Consider the following 18,144-nt stretch of genomic DNA (forward strand, 5'->3'; position numbering starts at 1 on the left):
ATTTATCTTTCAGGTTCAAATTTTCCAATATTTTTTGCCATCTTAACTATAATATTTTAACAACACTTCATTTTTAAGTTTTTTTTTCTTTTTTGACTTTCATATTTTACAATTACATGATATAGATACATTCTTCAATTTTGGCTTTCACCATATTCAATCTTATTTTTTTGTGTATATATATATATATACATATATGTGTGTATATATATATATACATATATGTGTGTGTGTGTGTATATATATATATATATATATATATATATGAGTTTTGTTGGCTTGTTTTTTTTTAATGATTTTGGAATTTAGTATATTCTAACATATAGACCAAAATACACTCAGAAACAAATGGATCACCATCTTGGTTCATTCTGTGAGATTACATTTACTCTCTCTCACCATTTCCCTATCCCCACTCTTTTTTTTTTTTTTAATTTTTTTCCCTTTTTGTTGTCTTTTTCTTTTTCATTTTCTGGTCCCTGACCTCTTTGGAATTTTCTAGTGTGTATTTTTCTTGAGTCGTGGTTGATATTTTTGACTCTGCTTACTCATATAGCCATTCTGCACTGGAAAAAACAGCTAGAAAGAAGAGTTCACCACAAAAGAAAGAACCAGAATTAATGCTGTTTGCCACAGATCTAATGGATATGGATTTAAGTTAAATGTCTGAGATAGAATTCAGAATTACATTTATAAAATTACTAGTGGGACTTGAAAAAAGCATAAATGATTCTAGAGAATCTCTTACTGAAGACATGAGATCTAATCAGACCAAAATTAAAAATACTCTAAGATGCAGTCTTAAATGGATGCTCTAAGAGCTAGAGTAAATGAGTCAGAAGAGAGAGTGACATAGAAGACAAGATGATGGAAGGAAAGGAAGCTAAGGAAAAGAGAGAAAAACAATTTAGAACCCATGAAGAGAGACTCTGTGAATTAAGTGATAGTTACAAAAAGAATAATATCCATATTATTGACATTCCAGAGGATGGAGAGAGAGAGAGAGAGAGAGAGAGAGAGAACAAGGAGGTATGATTGAACAAATCCTAGTGAGATTTGGGGAAGGGGAAGGAAACAGGCATTCATATCCGAGGACCCCTCCCCAAATCAACAAAAACTGATTAACACCCCAACATATAATAGTGAAACTTACAAATTTCAGAGATAAAGAGAAAAACCTAAAAGCAGCTCAGGACAAGAGATTCCTAATATATATGGGGAGAGATATCAGATTAACAGCAGACCTCTCCACTGAGACCCGGCAGGCCAGAAAGGGCTGGCAGATATATTCAAGGTCCTAAATGAGAAAAACATGCAGCCAAGAATTCAATAGTTATTCTGAACATGATGGGATAAATGTTCCAGTTAAAAGACACAAGGTATCAAACTGGATAAAAAAGCAAGACCCATCTATATGCTGTCTACAATAGACTCATTTTCGACCTAAGGACAACTTCAAACTGAAAATGATGGGGTGTAAACCTGTTTACCATCAAATGGACCTCAAAGAAAAAAAAAAAAAAAAAGAGCTGCGGTAACAATCCTCATATCAGATAGATTAGATTTTAAACCAAAGACCATATTGAGAGAAGAAGAGGGACACTATATCATACTTAAAGGGTTTATCCAACAAGAAGACCTAACAATTATAAATATTTATGCTCCTAATGTGGAAGCACCCAATTATATCAACCAATTAATAACCAAAGTAAAGAGACACATAGACAATAATACATTAATCTTAGAACTTCACTCCATTCTCAGCCAAGGATAGATCTTCTATGCATAAGATTACCAAAGAAACAAGGGCTTTGAATGACACACTGGACCAAATAGACTTCATGGATACAGATGGAATATTCCAAACTAATGTAACCGAATACACATTCTTCTCAATGCACATGGAACTTTCCCCAGTATAGACCACATACTATGTCACAAACAGGCCTCAACTGATACCAAAAATTGGGAATATCCCTTGCATATTTTTAGACCCCAGTGCTTTGAAACTAGAACTGAATCACAAGAAAAAATTGGAAGGAACGCAAACACTTGGAGGCTAAAGAGCATCCTACTAAAAAATAAATGGGTCAACCAGGAAATTAGAGAAAAATTAAAAAGATTAATGCAAACTAATGAAATAAAAGCATAACTGTTCAAAATCTTTGGGATACAGCAAAGGTGGTCCTAAGAGGGAAGTACATTGCAATACAAGCCTCTCTCAAAAAAGTGGAAAAGTTTCTTTTTTTATAATAAATTTATTTTTTATTGGTGTTCAATTTGCCAACATAAAGAATAACACCCAGTGCTCATCCCGTCAAGTGCCCCCCTCAGTGCCTGTCACCCATTCACCCCCACCCCCATCCTCCTCCCCTTCCACCACCCCTAGTTTGTTTCCCAGAGTTAGGAGTCTTTATGTTCTGTCTCCCTTTCTGATATTTCCCATCCATTTCTTCTCCCTTCCCTTATATTCCCTTTCACTATTATTTATATTCCCCAAATGAATGAGAACATATAATGTTTGTCCTTCTCTGATTGACTTATTTCACTCAGCACAAGCTAACATACCTAAAGGAACTGGAGAAACAATAGCAAATAAAGCCTAAACCAAGCAGTAGAAAAGAAATAAAAATTAGATCAGAACTCATGAAATAGAGACCAGAAGAACTCTAGAACAAATCAATGCAACTAGGAGCTGGTTCATTGAAAGAAGTGATAAGATAGATAAACCCCAGGGCACATAGGTGGCTCAGTGGTTGAGCATCTACCTTTGGCTCAGGTCGTGATCCCAGGGTCCTGGGATTGAGTCTCGCATCAGGCTCCCTCAAGGGAGCCTGCTTCTCCCTCTGCCTATGTCCCTGCCTCTCTTTCTCTCTGTGTCTCTCATGAATAAATAAAAATATTTTAAAAAATAGATAAACCCCTAGCCAGACATATTAAAAAGAGAAAAATAATCAAATTAATTAAATCATGAATGAAAGAGGAGAGATCACAACTAACACCAAGAAAATAAAAATGATTTAAATGTATTATGAGTAACTATATGTCAAAAAATTAGGCAATCTGGAAGAAATGGGTGCATTCCTGTAAATGTATAAGTTACCAAAACCAAATCAGGAAGTAATAGAAGACCTAAACAGACCAATAACCAGAAAGCAAGTAGAAGTAGTCATCAAAAACCTCCCAAGAAAAAAAAGTCCAGGACCACATGGCTTCCCAGGGGAATTCTACCAAACACTTAAAGAAGAAATAATACCAATTCTACTAGAGCTGTTTCAAAATATAGAAATGGAAAGAAAACTCCCAAACTAGTTCCATGAGGCCAAAACTAGACAGGACCAATATCCCTGATGAACATGGATGCAAAAATTCTCACCAAGATAGTAGCCAATAGGATCCAACAGTACATTAAGAAGATTATTCACCATGACCAAATGGGATTTATGAGTGGTATGCAAGAGTGGTTGGTATGCAAGAGTGGTTCAACATTCATAAATCAATCAACACAATAAATCACATAAATAAAAGAATCATATGATCCTCTAAATAGATGCAGAGAAAGCATTTGACAAAATTCATCATTCTTTCTTGATTAAAACTCTTCAAAGTGTAAGGATAGAGCGAATATTCCTCAATATCTTAAAAGCCATTTATGGAAAGCCCACAGCAAATATCATTCTCAATGGGTAAACACTGGGAGCCTTTCTCCTAAGATCAGGAACACGACAGGGATGTCCACTCTCACCACTGTTATTCAACGTAGTACTAGAAAATCCTAGCCTTAGCAATCAGACGCAAAAAGGAAATAAAAAGCATTCAAATTGGCAAAGAAGAAGTCAAACTCTCCCTCTTCGCAGATGACATGATACTGTATAGAGAAAACCCAAAAGACTCCACCCCAAGATTGCTAGAACTCATACAGCAATTCGGCAATGTGGCAGGATAAAAAATCAATGCCCATAAATCAGTGGCATTTCTATACACTAACAATGAGACTGAAGAAAGAGAAATTAAGGAATCAATCCCATTTACAATTGCACCCAAAATAGTAAGATACCTAGGAATAAACCTAACCAAAGAGGTGAAGGATCTATACCCTAAAAACTACAGAACACTTCTGAAAGAAATTGAGGAAGACGCAAAGAGATGGAAAAAGATTCCATGCACATGGATTGGAAGAATAATATTGAAAATATCTATGCTACCCAGAGAAATCTACACTCAATGCAATCCCTATCAAAATATTACAGTCTTTCTTCACAGTCTTGGAATAATCTTAAGATTTGTATGGAACCACAAAAGACCCAAATAGAGGAATGTTGAAAAAGAAAACGAAAGCTGGGAACATCATAATGCCTGGCTTCAAACTGTATTACAAATCTGTGATCATCAAGACATTATGGTACTGGCACAAAAACAGACACATAGATCAATGTAACAGAATACAGAACCCAGAAATGGATCTTCAACTCTATGGTCAACTCATCTTCGACAAAACAGGAAATAATATCCAATGGAAATAAAGACAGTCTCTTCAATAAATGGTGTTGGGAAAATTGGGCAGCCACATGCAGAAAAACAAAACTGGACCATTATCTTACACTACACACAAAGATAAACCCAAAATGGTTGAATATTCTTAATGTGAGACAGGAATCCATCAAAATCTTAGGGGAGAACACAGTCAACAACCTTTTTGACCTTGGCCACAGTAACTTCTTACAAGACATGTCTACAGAGGCAAGGGAATAAAAGCAATAATGAACTATTGGGATTTCATCAAGACAAAAAGCTGTACAGCAAAGGAAACAACTAACAAAACTAAAAGACAGCCTACAGAATGGGAGAAGATATTTTCAAATGACATATCAAAGGGCTAGTATCCAAGACCTATAAATAACTTATCAAACTCAATACCAAGAAAACAAATAATCCCATCAGAAATGGGCAGAAGAGATGAATAGACATTTCTCCAAAGAAGACCTATACATAGCCAACAAGCATGTGAAAAAATGTTCCATATCACTTGTCATCAGGGAAATACAAATAACAAGATAAGAAACAACAAATGTTGGTGTGGATGTGGAGAAAGAGGAACCTTCTTATACTTTTGGTTGGAATGTGAGCTGGTGCAGCCACTCTAGAAAACAGCGTGGAGTTTCCTCAAGAATTAAAAATAGAGCTACCCTATGACCCAGCGATTGCACTACTAGGTATTTGCCCCAAAGATACAGATGTAATAAAATGATGGGACACCTGCACCCCAATGTTCATAGAAGCAATTTCCATAATAGCCAAACTGTGGAAGGAGTCATGATGTCATACACATACACACACACACACACACAATGGAATATTACTCAGCCATCAGAAAGGGTAAATACCTACAATTTACATTGAAATAAGTCAGTTGGAGAAAGACAATTATCATATGGTTTCACTCATATGTGGAATATAAGAAATGTGAAAGGGACCATAAGGGAAAGGGCGGAAACCGAGTGGGAAAAATTAGAGAGGGAGACAAACCTTAAGTGACTCTTAACTCTGGAAACAAGCAAAAGGTTTCAGACGGAGAGATAGGTGGGGAAGTAGGGTAATGGAGTAACTGGGTGATAGACATTAGGGAGCATGATGAGATGTGCACTGGGTGTTATACTATATGTTGGCAAATAAAATTTAAATTAAAAATATTAAAAAAATTAACAACAACAACAAAAAAGAGCCATACAGGCCAATAATAAGTGGTAAATATTCTCAGTATGCACAATGTGGTTAAATATTTGCAAATCAACATGATATGTCACATTAATAGACAAAGGATAAAAACAATATAATCATTCTAATAGATGCAGATAAAAGAACTTAATAAAATATAAGATCTGTTCATGATAAAAATTTTCAATAAAGTAGGTCTAGATGAAACCTACTTCTAGATGATGAAGACCTTATATGAAAAATCCACAGTTGACATTATAGTCAATGGTGAAAAATGAAAGTTTTTCCCCTAAAATCAGGAGCAAGACAAGGATGTTCACTCTCACCACTGTTATTCATTATAGTACTAGAAGTTCTATCCACAGCAATCAGACAACAAAAAGAAATAAAAGGCATCCAAATCAGTAACAAAGATGTAAAACTCACTATTTGTAGATAGCATGATACTATATATAGATAACCCTAAAGTCTCCACCAAAAAACTCCCAGAACTGATAAATGAATTCAGTAAAGTCATAGGATATAAAATCAATGTATAGAAATGTGTTGCATTTCTATACTCTAGTAATGAAGCAGCAGAAAGATATTAAGAAATCAATTCCATTTACAATACATGAAAGAGAATAACATTCTTGTAAATAAACATAACCAAAGAGGTGAACGACCTTTACTCTGAAAACGATGAAACATTAATGAAAGAAATTGAATATGATACAAAGAAATGGAAAAATATTCCATGCTTATGGATTGGAAGAATGAATATGTCTATACTATCCATAGCAATCCATATTTTTATGCAATCCTTATCAATATACCAACAGCATTCTTCACTGAACTAGACCAAACAATCCTAAAATTTGTATGGAGTCACAAAAGACCTTGAACAGCCAAAGAAGTCTTGAAAAGAAAAACTAAGCTGGAGATACCACAATTCTCGACTTCAGGTTATATTACAAAATTGTAGCCACCAAAGGATTTTGGTACTGGCATAAAAATAAACATGTAGATCAATGGAACAGAATAGAAAACCCAGAAATGAACCTACAACTATATGGTCAATCTTTGACAAAGCAGGAAATAATATCCAATGGGAAAAAGTCTGTTCAACAAATAGTGTTGAGAATACTGGACAGCTACATGCAAAAGAATGAAACTGGATCACTTCTCACACTATACACACACACAAAAATGCAAAATGGATTAAAGACCTATATATGAAACCTGAAACCATAAAAGTCCTAGAAAAGAGCACAGGCAGTAATTTCTCTGACTATGGCTGTAACAGTGTCTAGATCTGTCTCCTGAAGAAAAGAAGATAAAAGTAAATAAACTATTGGGACTATATCAAAATAAAAAGTTTCTGCACAGTGAAAGAAACAACAAAACTAAAAAGGCAACCTACTGAAGATTCTTGCAAATGGCATATCCAATAATGAGTTAATATCTAAAGTATATAAAAAACCGGTACAACTCAATACCCAAAAAACAAATAACCCAATTAAAAAATAGACACAAGACATAAACATTTTTCCAAAGAAGACATACAGGTGGCCAACAGATACATGAAAAGATGCTCAACATCACTCATCATCAGAGATATGAAAACCAAACTGCAATATCACCTCACACTTGTCAGAATGACTAAAAACAAAACAAAAACAAAAATACACACAAACACACAAAAAAAACCACACACAAGAAAAAACAAGTGTAGAGGGATGTAGGGGAAAAAAGGAGCCTTCTGCATTGTTGGTGGGAATGCAAACTGGTGCAGCCACTGTGAAAAAATAGTATGGAGATTCCTCAAAAAGTTAGAAGTAGAACTACCCTACAATTCAGTACTGGATATTTGCCCCCAAAATAATAAAAACACTAATTGAAAAGATTAAATGCACACTATGTTTATTGCAGCACTTACAATAGCCAAATTTTGGAATCAGCTCAATTATCCAGCAATGGAATATTATTCATCCATAAAAAGGAATGAAATCTTGCCATTTACAAGGACATAGATAGAGCTAGAAAATATAATGCTAAGTGAAATAAGTCAGAGAAAGACAAATATCCTATGATTTCACTTATATGTGGAATTTAAGAAAGGAAACAAATAAGCAACAGAAAAAAAAGAGAGAGACAAACTAAGAAACAATCTCTTAACTATAGAAAACAAACTGATGGTTACTAGAGGGATGGTGAGTGGAGAGATGAGGCAAATAGGTGATGGGAATTGTACACTTATCATGATGAACATAGAGAAATATATGGAATTGTTGAATCACTATACTGTATACCTGAAATTAATATAACACTATATATTGACTATACTGAAATTAAATTTAAGAACAATAAAGGAATTAATTTTTTAAAATGAAAAATAATTATTGTAAATGTAAACAGTTTAAATTCTCTAATCAATGACTGAATGGATAAAAAATAAGGCCCACTATAATGCTGCCTACAGGAGACTCGTTTTAGCCTTAAAGACTGAGAGCAAAGGGAAGGAAAAAAAAATTAAAGTAAATGGTAGTCAAAACAGAAACAGAGTAGCTATACTTATATTAGACAAAATAGACTTTAAGCTTTAATTGGTAAAGTGGAGACAAAGGTTGTCACATAGTGATAAAGAAATGAATATATCAAGAAGATACAACAATCGTAGATATTCATGTACCCAACATCAAAGCACCTAAATCTATAAAACAAAAATGAACAGAGCTAAAACAAATTACAATAATATTTGGGACTTTAATATCCCACTCTCAGGATGCCTAGATGGCCCAGTGGTTGAGTGTCTGCCTTCAGCTCAGGTCCTGATCCCAGGGTCCTGGGATCAAGTCCTGTATCAGGCTCCTCACAGGGAGCCTGCTTCTCCCTTTACCTCTGTCTCTGCTTCTCTTTGTGTCTCTCGTGAATAAATAAATAAAATCTTTAAAAAAATCCCACTCTCAACAATGGATAGATCACACAGACAGAGTTAATAAGAAAACAGCAGATTTGAACACTATAGACCAAACAACCTGACAGACATATAAAGAACATTCTGCAACAAAAGCAGAGCACATATTTTCTCAAGCCCATTTTCTAGGATAGAACATATGTTAGGCCACAAAACAAGTCTTACAAAATTAAAGAAGACTGAAATTATGCCAAGTATCTTCTCTGAATACAATTGTATGAAACTAGAAATTAATAACAGGAGGAAAACTGGAAAACTCATGAATACTTAAAAATTTGCATTCTCCTGAACAGCTAATAGATCAAAGAAAATATTAAAGAGAAGATAAAGTGTATTTGAGACCAACAAAATGGAAACATATCGTACTAAAACATAGGAGATGCAGCAAAAGCAGTCCTAAAAGAGAAGTTGATAGCAGTAAACACCTACATTAAGAAACAAGAAATATCTTAAACAATGTAACACTGTGCCTCAAGGATTTGAAAAAGAACAAACTAAGCCTAAAGTTAGCAAAAGGAAGGATATAATAAAGATTAGAGCAGAAACAAATGAAATAAATAACAGGCAAATGACAGAAAACATTAACAAAAGTAAGTACTTGAAAAGAAAAAAACTAACTTTAGCTAGACTAACCAAGGGAAAAAGAAAACCTAAATCAATACAATTATAAAATGGAGACATTACAACTGGTACCATAGAAATACAAAATTGGGGATCCCTGGGTGGCTCAGCGGTTTAGCGCCTGCCTTTGGCCCAGGGCACAATCCTGGAGTCCTGGGATCGAGTCCTTGCATTGGGCTCCCTGCATGGAACCTGCTTCTCCCTCCTCCTGTGTCTCTGCCTCTCTCTCTATGTCTATCATAAATAAATAAATAAATCTTAAAAAAAAAGAAATACAAAATCATAAGAGGATAGTAAGAACAATTATACTCCAACAATTTTTGGACAGCTTAAAAGAAACATAGGTATTCTGAGAAACATACAACTTACCCTGATTGAATCGGGAAGAAATAGAATTTTTTAATAACCCAAGTGATGCTCAGAAAGAACAAAGTGGGAGGAGGCACCACATTTCCTGAATCAAAGCTATATTACAAAGTATAGTAATACAAGCAGTTTGGTACCAGCATAAAAACAGATGCATAGTCCAATGGGTCAGAATCAAAGCTCAGAAATAAATCCATGCATACACAGTCAACTAATATTTGACAAGAAAGCCAAGAATACTCAGTGGAGAAAAGTCAGTCCCTTCAATAAATGGTACTAAGAAAATTGGGTATTCACATGTCAAAGAATGATACTAGACTCTTGTTTTATGCCATTTACAATTGTTTTTCTAGAAATGGATTAAAGACTTAGATTGAGAACTGAGACAATAAAACTTCCAAGAAGAAATATAGGGAAAAAAAACTCAAGGCATAACCAACAAAATATAAAACAACTTGGGACCATACCAAACTAAAAAGCTTTCATATAGATAAAGGAATCACCAACAATATGAAGAGACGGGGGGCAGCCCCCCAGGGCTCAGCGGTTTAGCACCACCTTCAGCCCAGGGCGTGATCCTGAAGACCAGGGATTAAGTCCCACATTAGGCTCCCTGAATGGAGCCTGCTTCTCTGTCTGCCTGTGTCTCTGCCTCTCTATCTCTCTCTCTCTCTCTCTTTCTCTCTCTGTATGTGTCTCTCATGAATAAATAAATAAAATCTTAAAAAAAAACCCACAAGAAAATGAAGAGACAGTCCACAAGTGGGAAAAATGTATAAAAAATATAAACCGCTAATCCAATTTTAAAAATGGGCAAAGGACCTGAGTAGACATTTTTCTAAGGAAGACATATAAGTGGTCAACAGGTACCTGAAACGTGCTCAAAATAACTAATCATCTGGGAAATGCAACTCAACACCACAATGAGCTATCACCTCACAATTGTTAGAATAACAATCACCAAAGAACAGGAGATAACAAATGTTGGCAGGATATAGAGAAACAGAAACTTGTGCACTCTTGATGGGATTGTAAATTTATATGACCACCACAGAAAAAAGTATGAAATTTCCTCAACAATTTTAAAATAGATGTCCCATATGACACTAAAATTCCACTTTTGCGTATATATCTGAAGGAAATGAACACACTATGTTGAAGAGAATATGCAGCACCATGTTCTTTGCAGCATCATTTATAATATTAGGGACATAGAAACAACCTAAATGTCCATCTATGGAAAAAATGGATAAATAAAATGTGATATGTATACGCATGTATATATGCATGTATATAATGTGTATTTTTATAACATATAAAATGAAATATTATTCAGCCATACAAAAGAAGGAAATCTTACAATTTTCAATAACATGGATAGACCTTGAAGGTATGCTGAGTGAAATAAATCAGAGAAAGACAAATACTGTATGATATCAATTATATGTGGAATCTAAAACACAAGCAAACAAATGAACTCAAAATAAAACCAAAAAAAATCAGGGCAGCCCAGGTGGCTCAGCAGTTTAGCGCTGCCTTCAGCCCAGGGCCTGATCCTGGAGACCTGGGATGGAGTCCCACGTGAGGCTCCCTGTGTGGAGCCTGCTTCTCCCTCTTCCTGTATCTCTGCCTCTCTCTCTCTCTCTCTCATGAATAAATGAATAAAAACTTGAAAAAATAAAACAAAAAAACAAAAAAATCAAAATCATAGGAAAAGAGATCTGATTTGTGGTTACCAGAGGTGGGGGTAGGGGAATTGGATGAAGATATTCAAAAGGTATAAACTCCTGGTGATCAGTTAAGCAAGTACTGAGATGTAATGTACAACATATAGTGATTATAGCTAATGCTGCTTTATGGTATATTTGAAAGTTGCTAAAAGAATAAATCCTAAAAGTTCGCATAATAAAGAAAAGAAAAACATTTTTCCTTTTTTTTCTATATATTTGAGATGATGATGTTAAGTTATTGTGTTAATCATTTCAGAAAATACCAAGTCACTTGTACACATTAACCTTATACAGTGCTCTGTGTTAATTTCAATATAACTAAAAATGATTGCATCAACTCATAGCTATGACCCTCTTGTTTTTATTTGACAGAAATTGTTTTACTAGTGTAATACCTGTGCTTTGTGCTACCAATTAGATATGTAAACCAACTACTTATAATATGAAATACTCTAATAAATGAATGCTGCTCAAATAGCCCTGCAAGCAACTAAAACAGCTTGAATTTAGGTGAGCGGATGATTTCCTGGAGTAGCTGACATTTTAGCTAGATTTATAGAGTAGGTACAAGAAATTCAATTGGGAAGAAAAGCTAATGAGCAATCCACGGGAATAAAATAACATGTGAATAGTCCCCAAAGCTTAGATGAGTGAGGATTAAAAAAATAATTTTTTATTTAGTATAGTTAAATCATGGCGTATGGATTGCAATGGGTTTAGATGGAAAAGTAGAGAAGATTCAGACAAGGAGAATTGTAGGTATAGCATCAAGAGTTTTATGTTTCCCTTAAGTATAATACTGGCAAATTTAGAAAGATGTGACATGGTCAGATTTGTGTTTTAAATACATTTTGGCAACAAGAAGAAGGATGAGATAGAGAAGGAAAATGCTGGAAGTAGGAAAATCAGGTAAAAGACTATTACAGTATCCAGATGACACACATCGGGATTTGAACTAAGAAAATGACGTTCAAATAAGTAAAACACATAGAGAATTTAGTGACTTCGGTCCTGCCCAAATCCCCAGGGATCTCTTTTACTGGTTGGTAAGCCTATTTTTCTAACTCTTATCCGTGTAGTTACCAGTGACTCCCACCTGCAAACTCTTTCAGAGAAGTGTTTTTTGCATAAACGGAGCCATCTTGGCATTTATATCATCCCATGGTCTACTAATATGACTAACCAATGATAGTATTCAGACTAGAAATGGGGAGAGAACTGGTACAAAATCCTAGCTCTCCTGATGAAACTAATTCTATAGTGCAATCTGTAATTCTTTCTTGGTCAGGCTAAGCATAGGCGTTAGCTAAAACTGCATGGCTTGACTTTCTCTTCCATTATGGACCTAATTATTTCTCCTTCCCAAATTTGTATATTGAAGTATTAATGCCCAGTAAGACTGTATGTGAAGGTAGAGCATTTAGGGAGATAGTTATTAATTCTTTTACTATTGCTACTTCTATTATTACTATTACTATATTATAATTAATATTACTATTATTTGGGAGATAAGGTTAAATGAGTTTACAAGGGTGGCATCATAATCTGATAGGACTGGTGTCCTGATAAGAAGAAGATATCAGAGATCATTTTCTTTCTGCACATGTGGAAAACACCATGTGAACATATAGCAAGAAGCTAGGAAGGCAGGCCTCAATAGGAACTGAATTTGCTGGCACCCTGATCTTGGACATTTAGATTACAAAACTGTGAGAAAATGAATTTCCAGTTGCTTAAGCCACCAATCTGTGATATTTTGTTATGACAACCTGAGAAGACTAGTTTATCCCCTTTTCTTTTTTTTTTATAATAGAATATTTTGTTTATTTTACATCATATGCCAGTGTTTTTTTAAATAAATTTATTTTTTATTGGTGTTCAATTTGTCAACATACCGAATAACACCCAGTGCTCATCCCGTCAAGTGCCCTTTCAGTGCCCACCACCCAGTCACCCCCACCCCCCACCCACCTCCCCTTCCACCACCCCTAGTTCGTTTCCCAGAGTTAGGAGTCTTTCATGTTCTGTCTCCCTTTCTGATATTTCCCACTTATTTTTTCTCCTTTCCCCTTTATTCCCTTTCACTATTTTTTATATTCCCCAAATGAATGAGACCATATAATGTTTGTCCTTCTCTGATTGACTTACTTCACTCAGCATAATAATACCCTCCAGTTCCATCCACGTCGAAGCAAATGGTGGGTATTTGTCGTTTCTAATGGCTGAGTAATATTCCATTGTATAAATAAACCACATCTTCTTTATACATTCATCTTTATCCCATTTTATTTTTTTTTCTACAAGTTTTTCCTGATAGAATACCCTTTAAGTATCACCTGTATGAAAATCCCCATCTGAAGCTCTGGATGTAGGAAAGCTGGGTTTACAGAGTGACTTAGTGAAATATTAGATTGGAGAAAAAAGTATAAGGAGACCTCTAAGTTTTGGGTCATGGTATTAGATGTAGATATTGGAGAGAAAAAATGGAATTTAATTCTTCTTGGGTCATTAACTGAGAGGTAGTATTTAATTTGTCAATTCATCTTCCTAGGACTCAATTTCTCCATCTTTAAATTGGATTACTCTGACTCTAAATCAGGGGTGTTGTGCTGCTTCTAACATCTTAAGTGCATTAAATAGCATTCCATCTATTATTGTTGAAGATGCCTAGTCTGTTGAAGGTAGTGGCTTTTCATACCAGTGTACCTCGTATCTGTACTCATTGAAAATGAGTTACCTCTTTCCAAAATGACCATAGTTAATTCAAAGAGCTAAAGTATATATATATTTATCCTAGGTGTCTCCCACCCACCCACTTATAAAAGGGATATTGAGTTGTATGCATTGAGTTAACATATGAGGACTTCCTTTGACTTCTTCGTACTGCTTTCTGTGGGATTACTAAGCAAAGAACATGAATGATCAGCCACTACCTTCCACTTCTGGATTCTCTGTTCTGTTCCATTGATCTATGTGTCTGTTTTTGTGCCAGTACGACACTGTCTTGATGACCACAACTTTGTAGTACAACCTGAAATCTGGCATTGTCCTAGAGGAGAACACAGGCAACACCCTTTTTGAACTTGGCCACAGTAACTTCTTGCAAGATACATCCATGAAGGCAAGAGAAACAAAAGCAAAAATGAACTATTGGGACTTCATCAAGATAAGAAGCTTTTGCACAGCATAATAAACCATCAACAAAACTAAAAGACAGCCTACAGAATGGGAGAAGATATTTGCAAATGACCTATCAGATAAAGGGCTAGTATCCAGGATCTATAAAGAACTTCTTAAACTCAACAGCAAAGAAACAAACAATCCAATCATGAAATGGGCAAAAGACATGAACAGAAATCTCACAGAGGAAGACATAGACATGGCCAACAAGCACATGATAAAATGTTCTGCATCACTGGCCATCAGAGAAATACAAATCAAAACCACAATGAGATACCGTAACCTCACACCAGTGAGAATGGGGAAAATTAACAAGGCAGGAAACAACAAATGTTGGAGAGGATGTGGAGAAAGAGGAACCTTCTTGTACTATTGGTGGGAATGTGAACTGGTGCAGCCACTCTGGAAAACTGTGTGGAGGTTCCTCAAAGAGTTCAAAATAGATCTGCCCTATGACCCAGCAATTGCACTGCTGGGGATTTACCCAAAAGATACAGATGTAGTGAAATGCTGGGACACCTGCACCCCGATGTTTGTAACAGCAATGTCCACAATAGCCAAACTGTGGAAGGAGCCTCGGGGTCCATCGAAAGATGAATGAATAAAGAAGATGTGGTCTATGTATACAATGGAATATTACTCAGCCACTAGAAACGACAAATACCCACCATTTGCTTCGATGTGGATGGAACTGGAGGGTATTATGCTGAGTGAAGTAAGTCAATCGGAGAAGGACAAACATTATATGGTCTCATTCATTTGGGGAATATAAAAAATAATGAAAGGGAATAAAGGGGAAAGGAGAAAAAAATGACTGGGAAAATATTAGAAAGGGAGACAGAACATGAGAGACTCCTAACTCTAGGAAAAGAACAAGGAGTGGTAGAAAGGGAGGTGGGTGGGTGGTGGGGGTGACTGAGTGGCAGGCACTGAAAGGGCACTTAGTGGGATGAGCACTGGGTGTTATGCTATATGTTGGCAAATTGAACTCCAATTAAAAAAAACACACACAAAAAAACGCTGCCTTTGATCAGGCACTAGCTCGAAGTGCTCTGTGGAATTCTTTCACTCTTCCTATTAACTACAGCCCAGAAGTGATTACCCAAATCGGCAGCTCTAATCTAAGAGCATTGTTTCTGCTCTCTTTTTACCAAAATCTTCCATTTTCTTCTTGGATAGTTGAGTTCTCTCCCCTTGTAGCATCAAAAGGAAATATTAAAAACTCCCTTGCTTCAGAGTATGAATTGAACATGGACCCACATTTGACCATTAATCTGAAAGATCTTTAATATCATTATTCTCCTACAAGGGTTGCTATGGAGTAGTTCAGAACTTTAGCTGATTCATGACCAAGATCATGGTGGTTAAATATACAAGTGAATTAATCATGGTAAGAATCAACAAATAGAGCCAAACTATTTTTTTAAATAGGCATTGCAAAATATATTCATTGTTTTGTGATACAAATTATGTGACACAAAATTTGGCATGCTCTTTTCTAGGAGGTCAATAAGTGGTAATCAAGGTTGTATAAGAACAGACTTAACAAAGCCTTAATGTCCATACATTTCTGAAGAGAACTCCACAGGTTTTATTACCTTCTTATATTTATATTCTTAAAGCAACTCGTTCTTTAAAGAAAACCTCATCCCCTTGCATGCACTTGCATTTTGCATAAGAAATTTTAGATGCTTTGTAAACAAAATCTTCACAAAATAAGCAAGTGATCCTTCTCAGGTACACTTATTATGAAAGAAAAGATGAACTTACATAAGCTACGTTTCTTTCAAGTACTTTACAAAGACAATGGTATTTTAATAAGAATTGTGAAAAGAACATTTTGTGAAGTCACCAGTGAAGCTTTGAGTGGTAGAGTGAGGTCCTTTTGACGTTTTTCCCTGCCAAAATTTTGAAATATCTGTTGTAGTGATAAAGAAAATAAATTAAAGTTATATCTGTGGCTATTTCGGCTTAGAAATAAATTATAACTTCAAACAATTGCTTGGTTCAAATAATGTTGCTAAGAATAATATGCCTCCCTGTAGTCTTCAGTTATTTTGACCTCATTCTTTAAAATAATTTTTAAAAGTGAAGAGAAATATGGAACAACCTATGACAGAGGACACATGATAAAAAAACACAAAGGAACACTAGACATAAAATCAAAAAGTAGGGATTCTAGTCCAACTCAGCCACTTATTTACAATGATTTCATGAAAAATGTTTCCTTGTCTATAAAATAAATATAGAAAACTCCCAGTTTATGACAAGGCAAAGATGCAATTATTAAATCTGAGAATGGCTATTGAAAATAAGTGAGTACACAAAAGCATAAACCTTGTTATTTTCATCATCTTTATCAATTTCCAACATTCAGAATAGCCCACCAAACTAACCAGTTGGTCAAGCAAACATGAGTTTGTTGCTTACTGCAGTAATGGACAACACCATTGACAGTCTTAGTAGTGTCTCAGTTAGTTAGTTGGCATTTATAACAATTAGGCTTTGATGTAAGGTGGATCTTTCAATGCAACATTCTCAAATTCATGATATAATAACAGAGAATTGATAGAGTGATAAGGGTTTTGAAAGTGTCTTGATGAATAACCATTCAGTTGCTAAGAGAATGACTTTCCTCAATAGGCAAGCTAATGGAGCAGTTATTTGCATAAACAGATTTTCAGGAAGTTTCTGAAAAAATTATAATGTTAATACAATATTACCTTCCTAGGAAAGAATTTTCTGAAAAAGTCATGTCAATTTAGATATTCTCAGTTTATCTTATTAACTATGTATTTGCATGAAGTTTATCATGACAATTACTGAGGTAAGTAAATGTTCTTAAGTATGAGCTATGTGGAGGCATTCATCTACTTGATGCTATACATATCAAATCTTATTTAATTCTAACAGTTATGTTGTTATTATCATCATTTTAAAGATCCAGAAGGTGAGGTTATGACCCTTGTTCAATGTTACAAAATCCTGATTTCTCCAATAAGAAAGCAAATACATGCGCGTGCATGTGTGTGCACACACACAACAAAAAACAAACAAGCATTTGATAAGACACTAAGCTTTCAAAAACCCATATTTACTCTCTCAGTTTATTTAGGATAAGGTTGTATATGTGTGTTTAATTCAATCCAGGAATGGTAGAGGCACAGAGAAGATTACTACTTGCTAGCGCCCCAGGAAGATGTTGAAGATACTGTGAAATAGTTTACATTTTCTGATCCAGGGAAGCCTGCTGTTGGTTGAGCATCTGACTTTGGCCGAGATCAGGATGTAGGGGTCCTGGGATCCAGCCAGCATGGGTCTCCATGCTTGGTGGAGACTTTGTTTCTCCTTCTCCCTCTGCTGCTCCCTCTACTTCTGTGGTTTTGTTTTGTTTTGTTTTTTTTTCTCTCTCTCTCAAATAAGTAAATAAAATCTTAAAAAGATCTTTTGGCTCCCACTCAAGTTCTTAGAAAATTAAGGTACAGTTTCAAAATTGACTTGAAATTCTATCATTATAACAATGGAAAATAAATATATATTGAAAGCTGTAAATACTTTAATTAGTGGCTCTCTAGC

Source organism: Canis lupus, chromosome 9 (genome assembly GCF_048164855.1).
Source record: "Canis lupus baileyi chromosome 9, mCanLup2.hap1, whole genome shotgun sequence".
NCBI lineage: Eukaryota > Metazoa > Chordata > Mammalia > Carnivora > Canidae > Canis > Canis lupus.